The sequence below is a fragment of the Triticum aestivum genome, chromosome 7A, assembly GCF_018294505.1.
Source record: "Triticum aestivum cultivar Chinese Spring chromosome 7A, IWGSC CS RefSeq v2.1, whole genome shotgun sequence".
Lineage (NCBI taxonomy): Eukaryota > Viridiplantae > Streptophyta > Magnoliopsida > Poales > Poaceae > Triticum > Triticum aestivum.
In genome coordinates, this window is record NC_057812.1 from 409,295,114 (window position 1) to 409,305,492 (window position 10,379).

Genomic DNA, 10,379 nt, shown 5'->3' on the forward strand with positions numbered 1-10,379 from the left:
ATCATAATTGTTGCATTGCATTGATTGTGTTCTTCCTTGTTTACCGGTATTTGTCCCCTCTTAGTAGATGTGGTTCCGACGATGAGATCGATGACACCGATGAAGAGTTATATTATCTTCAGAAGTGCCAGGCAAGCAAAACCCCCTTGTTCATTCTAATAAAATCCCACTCTCTCGCTCCTGCTCTCTTTTACTACATTAGGACAACCTCGATTCAACTGTTACATGATGCGGTAGCTGAACCCCTTTTCATCTGCATGACCTGTCATTGCTACAGTAAATAGATGAAACCCACTAGCATGAGTAGGAGTTGTTTGAGCCCTGATGTGCCTACTCATTCATGCTTGTTTGTCATGCCTGCTACTACTTAGAGTTGAGTCAGGTCTGATTCATCGGGAATGAATTGGAATGGTGATGAACATGTCCTACTGTGTGTGAGCTAAGTGAGTGAACACAATTTGGTAAAGGTAGTGGTGAGAGGCCATGTAGGAGTACATGGTGGGTTGTCTCATTGAAACAGTCCTCAGGAACTGAGTTATGTGTTTGTGATCCATGAACAGCTACTACCACACATTGGGCCCTGAAATATGACCCCGCTCGACTTATTAACCGCCCTTGTCCTCTGTCCAGGAGTTGCAACTAGTTTCTGGTGTTTGTAGGATATGTATTGGAGGCCATGCGTAGCGCTGACCCTAGGGGTGGGCTATGATGCAGTAGATACACCGTGGCACGGTGTACCGGGTGCCCGTTTGGTGTCTCGGGAACCCTGTACACATCGTTTGGGGCCGTTGAGGACACCCCGGCCGGATTTCCTTGCGGATGGAACCTGAATAGGCGATAAACCTGGACTAGAGACTTGTGTGGTTAGTGAGGTCATGGTCTAAACCCACATTGGCTTTCGCTTGAAGTTTGCCAGGCACATGTCGTGTGCAGACGCTAAGTGGTGGAAACATGTGTGAAGAAGTACACCCCTGCAGGGTTAACATCATCTATTCGAATAGCCGTGTCCGTGGTAAAGGACTTCTGGGTTGCCTGTACAGTTCATAGACAAGTGAAAGTGGATATTCTAAAATGCGCAAGATAAGCGTGAGTGCTATGGATGGCGTTCTCGTAGGGAGACGGAGCGGATCCATAGTGGTGTATTGATTGGTGAATATGTGGACTCGTGTGCGCCACCTCAAAAGAGTTACTTGCAGTAGTAGTTCAGGTTAACCACTGAGTCAAAGCTGGCTTGCTGCAGTTAAACCCCACCATCCCTTTGTTGATAATGGTGCATATGTTGTTAGTTTTGATGTAAGTCTTGCTGGGTACATTTGTACTCACATTTGCTTAATTTATGTTTTGCGGAGAGACTTCAGTCTCACTAGTAGTTCCGCATGGACTTCGACGTTTAGCTTGTTACCTCAGCTACGATCTTGTGCCCTCGGCAGGATGTTGTAGATAGTCAGGCTTCTCAGCCTTTTTCATTTCTAGTTGTTTGTACTCAGACAAGTTAAGCTTCCGCATGTGCTTGTTGCTTGTATGCTCTGTATGTGGGGTTATCAGACCCATGTTTGTAATATCTGGCTCTCCGGAGCCTAATGAATAAATACTTTGAGTCATAGAGTTATGTTGTGATGCCATGTTGTATTTGCACATATCGAGCATATTGTGTGTATGTTATTGAAATGCTTGGTATGTGTGGGATCCGACAACCTAGTTGTCTATCCTTGGTAGCCTCTCTTATGGGGAAATGTAGTCTGGTGCTTCCACTGAGCCATGGTAGACTGCTACAGCCAGGTTTACCGTAGTCCTGCTAGCCCAGTTACTCTGCTCCGGGACACCTAGACTGGTCGGCATGTGTCCCACTTCGTTCCTGTGTCTGTCCCTTCAGGGAAATGTCACGCGGTGACTTCCGGAGTCCTGCTAGCCTGCTACAGCCCGGGTTCCCGGAGTCCTGTTAGCCCAATTGCTACAGCCCGGATTCACATGCTGATGACCGACACGTTCGAGGCTAGGTCATGTATGCCTGTTCCCGTAAGTTAGTGCCACTTTGGGTTCACGACTAGTCATGTCGGCCCGGGTTCTTTGTCATATGGATGCTAGCGACACTATCATATACGTGAGCCAAAAGGCGCAAATGGTCCCCGGCCAGGTAAGGTGGCACCCGTGGGAATACCATGCGTGAGGCCACAAAGTGATATGATGTGTTACATGCTAGATCGGTGTGACTTAGGATCAGGGTCCCAACACGCGGAGATTCTGCCATGTGAATGGACATGTGATGCATTCTTACAAGCGGCCGGAATTTATGATGATTTCTATTATTTGGCTAGGAATGCATCCATCACCGACTTCCTCCTTGACCAGTGTGATCAGTATCTCCTACTCACTAATACTTTCATGCAAAATTTTCAGTTTCATGCTAGGAGATCACCACCCATGGTAGACTTTTACTTATATGATGAGTACAAGGAAATGATGCTCTATGACTTTTGTGAGGTTTGTAGATTACCTTATGAGGATAGTGTCGAGGAACCACACCCTAGTGATGTGGAAGGTTTTATTCATGAAATTACCGTAGGGGAAACAAGAGGAGTGTCGAGAGCGAGAGTGGCTAGTATACATCTCCCTGTATTACGCTATTACTCATTATTCGCTGGGAGATGTTTAATTGGTCGTGGAGAGAGTGGAGACCTTAGTGGCCCTGACCTTGCTATTTTGCGCCATGCTTTACACCGTGGTAGAACTAACAATTTAGGCGCTATAGTTGCTAAATGGTTGAGCTTAAACCGTACAAAGGGTCCTATTTTCGGAGGTATCTTCGCTTCTCGCCTTGCTAAACACTTTGAGATACCCATTAGGCATTAACCAAAAGAGGAGAAACTGCTACCCACTATATATATACTTAGATTATGATAACATGGTAGCACATCAGTTTATTCGCCATGATGAGGAAAAGAGACTCATTTATAACTTAGTGTTTAACGAGAATACTTTTCAGATTATTACCTTGCATGCACCTATTTTGTTCGATGTTCATTCTGGCAGGTACTTTGTTTTGCCCGCGGACATTTATGCATACTAGGAGGGGACACGATCCCCACCTCCTGAGCTAGAGCCATCACCTGATCCATACCAGGAGTCTATTTATCATTAGGATCCATAGGAGCTCGCTAACCAATGGAAGCCCCAGGATCCTCCTCAGTACACCGGAGAGGGCTACTTTGACCCATGGGCGTAGACCAACTTAGGCCAAAAGCCTAAGCTTGGGGGAGTAGATATTTCTCACCGACATTACATTCCCCTTCACACACTCATTTCAGTTGTCGGTGTTCATACTCTTTCATTGTATTATCCATGTTAGTTTATTTCTTTTTCCCGCTTTCTTCTTGTGTGTTTGATAAACCTTAAGAAAAACCAAAAAAAATAGTTGTAGTTTAGTTTACTTTCCATGCTTGCTTAGTAGTAGTATTAAAAGAAAACCTAAATAGTTTTTCTCGTTCTTATTTTACTTTCTTCAAAAAAACAAAAACTCCAAAAATATTTTAGTATGTTTCTTTCAAATTATTTTCTTTTCTTTGGGGGTCGAGAGGAAAAGACCATGATGAAAATGTTGAGTGGCTCTCATATGCATTATTGTTGATCTAACAAAGAGCCTATATTACCTTGTCTTCTCCTTTGAATAAATGTTTGCAGATTCCAGCTTAGTCCGATGCATGTGCACTATTATTATTATCCACACTGTTCGGTCGTGCAAGTGAAAGGCAATAATGATGATATATGATGAAATGATTGAGATGAGGAAATGCTGGTATGAACTCGACCTATCCTGTTTTTGTAAATATGATTAGTTCATCGTTCCTTATTCAGCCTATTATGAATGAAACATGTTTGCAATGACAATTAGAGATTATAGTTGCTCACTCCATTCTTAATTAGCTAGGAGTTTATAATGGTTTACCTTGCGTGCCAACATGGAAATTAAAATGGTTGTGATGTAGTATGATAGGATGGTATCCTCCTTTGAATGATTCAAGTGGCTTGACTTGGCACATGTTCACGCATGCAGTTGAAACAAAATCAACATAGCCTCCATGATATTTATGTTCATGGTGATTTATATCCTACTCATACTTGCACTCAATGTTGGTTAATCTCAATGCATGTTTATGACTGTTGTCGCTCTCTAGTTGGTCGCTTCCCAGTCTTTTTCTAGCCTTCACTTGTACTAAGCGGGAATACTGCTTGTGCATCCACTTCCATAAAACCTAAAGTTGTTCCATATTAGTCCACCATACCTACCTATATGCGGTATTTACATGTTGTTCCAAGTAAATTTGCATGTGCCAAACTCTAAACCTTCAAATAATAATCTCTTTTGTATGCTCGAATCGCTCATTTACCAACTAGGGCTATCAATATCTTCCATGCTAGGTGGGTTATTCTCACGATGAGTGGACTCCGCTCATAATTCAAGAGAAAATGGCTGGTAACAGGGATGCCCAGTCCCATGCTCAAATCAAACCAAAATAATTGCAAACAAAACTCCCCCAGGACTGTTGTTAGTTGGACGGTACCCGTTGTTTCGGACCAGCTGTGGAGTGTGCTTGTTGGTGGTGGGGGAGTATAAACTTTACCATTCTGTTTGGGAACCGCCTATAATGTATGAAGGATGGAAGATACCAAGATATATTGGTTGTTATGTTTACAATGAAAGCAAACCTCTCAAAATATTATTCATCTCTGTTTCAAAAAAATCGAGCTCTGGCACCTCTGCGAATCCCTACTTCCATCTGCGAAGGGACTATCTGTTTACTTTTATTGCTGAGTCATCATCCTCTTATAAAAAGCACCAGTTAGAGAGCACCATTGTCATTTGTATGCATTGTTATTAATTTATATTGAGTATGACTGTGACTGGATCTCTTTTACCATGAATTACAATGTCTAGTTAGTCCTTGATCTTCAGAGGTGCTCTGCATTTATGTTTTGCGGTCTCAGAAAGGGCTTGCGAGACACCATTTTGTCATATATCATATGATGATTGTTTTGAAAAAGTGTTGTCATTCGAGATTTATTATTATTGCTCGCTAGTTGATTATGCCATTGATATGAGTAAATGTGAGACCTAAACGTTATTGGGAATATGGTTAGTTCATAATCTTTGCTGAAAACTGCTACCTCTTGAGCACTGCGTTGGATTTCCCCGAAGTGGAAGGGATGATGCAGCAAAGTAGCGTAAGTATTTCCCTTAGTTTTTGAGAACCAAGGTATCAATCCAGTAGGAGGCTACGCTCGAGTCCCTCGTACCTACACAAAAACAATAGCTCACGCAACCAACGCGCTTAGGGGTTGTCAATCCCTTCACGGTCACTTACGAAAGTGAGATCTAGAGATGACAAATAATATATTTTTTGGTATTTTTGGTATAGAGATGCAAAGTAAAAAGTAAAAGCAAAGTAAAAGCAAAGCAATAATAAAGTGATGGAGATTGATATGATGATAAAGAGACCCGGGGGCCATAGGTTTCACTAGTGGCTTCTCTCAACAGCATAAGTATTCTACGGTGGGTGAACAAATTACTATTGAGCAATTGACGGAATTGAGCATAGTTATGAGAATATCTAGGTATGATCATGTATATAGGCATCACGTCCGAGACAAGTAGACCGAAACGATTCTACGTCTACTACTATTACTCCACTCATCGAGCGCTATCTAGCATGCATCTAGAGTATTAAGTTAAAAACAGAGTAACACCTTAAGCAAGATGACATGATGTAGAGGGATAGTTTCATGCAATATGATAAAAAACCATCTTGTTATCCTCCATGGCAATGATACAATACGTGACTTGCTGCCCCTTCTGTCATTGGGAAAGGACACCGCAAGATCGAACCCAAAGCTAAGCACTTCTCCCATGGCAAGAACAACCAATCTAGTAGGCCAAACCAAACTGATAATTCGAAGAGACTTGCAAAGATAACCAATCATACATAAAATAATTCAGAGAAGATTCAAATATTATTCATAGATAGACTTGATCATAAACCCACAATACATTGGCCTCAACAAACACACCGCAAAAAGAAGATTACATCGAATAGATCTCCACAAGAGAGGGGGAGAACATTGTATTGAGATCCAAAAAGAGAGAAGAAGCCATCTAGCTACTAACTATGGACCCGTAGGTCTGAAGTAAACTACTCATACTTCATCGGAGGGGCTTGGATGATGATGTAGAAGCCCTCCGTGATCGATGCCTCCTCCGGCGGAGCTCCAGAATAGGCCCCAAGATGGGATCTCGTGGATACAAAAAGTTGCGGCGGTAGAATTAGGTTTTTGGCTCCTCTTCTGGTCGTTTCGGGGTACGTGGATATATATAGGAGGAAGAAGTACGTCGGTGGAGCTTCAAGGGGCCCACGAGGCTGGGGGCGCGCCCTAGGGGGCGCCCTCCACCCTCGTGACCGCCTCGTGGCTTTCTTGACGGAGGGTCCAAGTCTCATGGGTCTTATCTGATGAGAAAATCACGTTCCCGAAGGTTTCATTCCATTTGGACTCCGTTTGATATTTCATTTCTTCGAAACCCTAAAAGAGGCAAAAAAACAGCAATTCTGGGCTGGGCCTCCGGTTAATAGGTTAGTCCCAAAAATAATATAAAAGTGGAAAATAAAGCCTAATATAGTCCAAAACAGTAGATAATATAGCATGGAGCAATCAAAAATTATAGATACGTTGGAGACGTATCAAAAACGTGAATGTTGGCTTTACATACTTGCAACAACAAGATCAAACCGAGTTTGTAAAAGTTTTTCTTTATCACTTTCAGCTTGTCAACTGAATTGCTTGAGGACAATCAATGGGTTAAGATTGGGGAAGTTGATATGTCTCCGTCGTATCTACTTCTCCAAACTCTTTTGCCCTTGTTTTGGACTCTAACTTGCATGATTTGGATGGAACTAACCCGGACTAACGCTATTTTCAGCAGAATTGCCATGGTGTTATTTTTGTGCAGAAATAAAAGTTCTCGGAATGCCCTTAAAATTCACGGAGATCAGTTTTGGAATTAATAAAAAATATTGGTGAAATAATCAAGTGAAGGGGGCCCACACCCTAGCCACAAGGCTGGGGCGCGCCACCCGTCCTTGTGGGCCCCCTGGACCTCCACCGACCTCAACTCCAACTACATATATTCATGTTCGGGGAGAAAAAATCAGAGAGAAGGAGTCATCGCGTTTTACGATACGGAGCTGCCACCAAGCTCTGCTCTTCCTTGGGAGGGCAGATCTGGAGTCCGTTCGAGGCTCCGGAGAGGGGAATCCGTCGCCATCGTCATCATCAACCATCCTCCATCACCAATTTCATGATGCTCACCGCCGTGCGTGAGTAATCCCATCGTAGGCTTGCCGCTGGACCGTGATGGGTTGGATGAGATTTACCATGTAATCGAGTTAGTTTTGTTAGGGTTTGATCCCTAGTATCCACTATGTTCTATGATTGATGTTGCTATGACTTTGCTATGCCTAATGCTTGTCACTAGGGCCCGAGTGCCATGATTTCAGATCTGAACCTATTATGTTTTCATGAATATATTTGTGTTCTTGGTCCGATATTGCAAGTTATAGTCACCTACTACGTGTTATGATCCGGCAACCCCAGAGTGACAGTAGTCGGGACACTTCCTAGTGATGACCGTAGTTTGAGGAGTTCATGTATTCACTAAGTGCTAATGCTTTGGTCCAGTACACTATTAAAAGGAGGCCTTAGTATCCCTTAGTTTCCATTAGGACCCCGCTGCCACGGGACGGTAGGACAAAAGATGTCATGCAAGTTCTTTTCTATAAGCATGTATGATTATATTCAGAATACATGCCTACATTATATTGATGAATTGGAGCTAGTTCTGTGTCACCCTATGTTATAACCATTGCGTGATGAATGCTGTCGGTGTCAAAACCGACGTATCTCGTAGTAGGGGTCCTAAGCTAGGCGTCTTGGAGCGATGGTAACATGGACACGGGATTTTACCCAGGTTCGGGCCCTCTTGATGGAGGTAAAACCCTACATCCTGCTTTTGATTGTATTCATATGGGTGTAGTACAGAGTACATATGTCTACCACGAGACTGATCTAATGAATATGAGATTGTCTATTGACTAGCCTGGCCTCGGTTTATATAAGACACCGGAGTCCTAGGGTTTAGGAGAGTCCTTGTCTTGGGCGCCAAGTCTTGTGGAGTCTTCCTTGTATGCAGCAGGGGTTGTCCGAACTGGCCCACGAGTATGCGGCCATGGGGTCCTCGGCTCAATCTAGCTGATCGGGAGACGACGTGGTGAGTACCCCCTAGTCCAAGACACCGTCAGTAGCCCCCTGAACCGGTCTTCAAGTTGGCGACGCTCCTCGATTCTTCCGAAGTGTTCTTCATCTTCGGTCGTCGGTCTTGAAAACGGGTTCAACAAATCTTCCCATCTTCGATCTTGAGGATCGCCAAAGTGCATCCGAAGAGTTTACACGTCGGGTATCCGAGGAACCCCTTTAAGTTTCCGGCCTTTATCAATGCCTTGTTATTTTCACGCCCACCTCGGGTTTGAAGTTTTCCCCGTGCGGCGGTGTCCTCTTGCATCCGAGCTCCAACGCCGGACTGCTTTTGAGGTATCTTTTGCAGCCGAGCACCAACGTCGGACTGTATCCGAGCCCCAATGCCGGACTGAATCCGAGCTCCAACGCCAGAGAGTATCCGAGCTCCAACGCCGGACTATATCCGAGGTGTCATAGATCACCTTGGCTCAAAAAAGTCGAAGGAGTTTAGCCGAGCTTAATGCCAGAAATGCCCTCTACGGAGCCAATCACTGGCGTCCGAGATTTATGCGGGACTGCTTCTGGGGTGTCTATTATAGTCAAGCACCAACGCCAGACTGTATCTGAGGTAGTACACCACCTCGTCCATGGGCTGATTTTTATGAATTTAATTTCGAATTGTGCAATGTAATCTCTGCTGAGATGTATAGCCAGTAGCCCTCAAGGTGCATGTTGGCCTAACATCCGGGATGCACCTGAAGGAAAAAATCAAACTGCTGACCCTAGTAGCCCCTGAGACTCAGGTCGATTCATAAAATCATCCTAAGGATCAATTCCTAGCTCGGCAGCATATTCAGGAATAGAAACGCGGTGTGCAAAGTCCTCGAGACTCAGGTTGGGTGCGGCCGACCAACCTGAGGATAATAATCTCCTCGAAAACTATATTGCACTTTAAATTTTATGCATTGGATTGTCAATGCAGTAGCCCCCGAGACACTGGTCGGGTGGCAACACCAGATCAGGGGATCGATGTACCCCTTTAATATTTGTAAATAATAAGCACGAAGCCTAGTAGCCCCCGAGCCTTAATGTGGGCACGGGTGGCTGAATTAAGGATCGATATCCAAAGTAAAATCACAAATTATGTGTAATGATTCTATGTATCCAAATACTTTTCATCATCAATGCTTGGATCCGCATTGTACAAAACTTTGTTGACCGACCATCGGCTTCCACCTCCTTGGCCAGTAGCCGAGGAGTGTCTGTCCTACTTTATAAAGCTTTTACAAGGGCAAAGATTTACGACAAACAAGGCAATCCGGCCATACGGTTTTATAAACAAAGGTACGCAAAGAGATATGTTGTATTACTTTTTAATATAAGAAATGTCTTCCAAAGAAAATAGTCCCACTATCGGTTCCTTTCTTTGGGTTGTCATGCTAAGCATGATCATGAAACCTTAGCTCTAATGTAAGAGCAAAATATTGAGGATTTAGTTTGGGAGGCCAGCTACTAGCCCCCGATAGTGTTCGACGACAGTCAAGGTCAAGCCGTAAACACTTCGGCCAATGTTATGAATGGCTCGTCATTTAACACAGTCGTCGGATCGCTGACCAGTTTATGCTTATTGTGACGGTCAGTTTTCGGCTTTCTCCACCGAGGTGCTTAACCATGTGAGCTGGAAGCACAATCACAGTGGTTCTCCCTTTGCACACCTAGCCGAACAAAGCGGAACGTAGGAGGCAAGCACAGGAGCCAGGCAACCCAACTATTGACTAAAGACACAATTCGAAACCGATGCATATAAAGCAATACCCGAGAATGTTTTGCCGAATCTCTAAAGATGTCCGGCGCTGCACTTCGAGACTTGTGCTGGAAACACACAAATAGTTTAAAAGTGCCAAAAGCTTGGAAAACCAAAAAACGTCAGTAAAAACATGACGTCTGAACAAGATCAAGTGTTCGGTGCCAATCCGAAAATTGAAAAAAAGAATTGTGCTTCTATCGCGCTTTAACATGACACATCCGATCTCAAGACTTCATGCGGGTCAGCCTACGGCTTCAAGCTCCTTATCCCAAAGGCGGAGTACTTCTCCCAG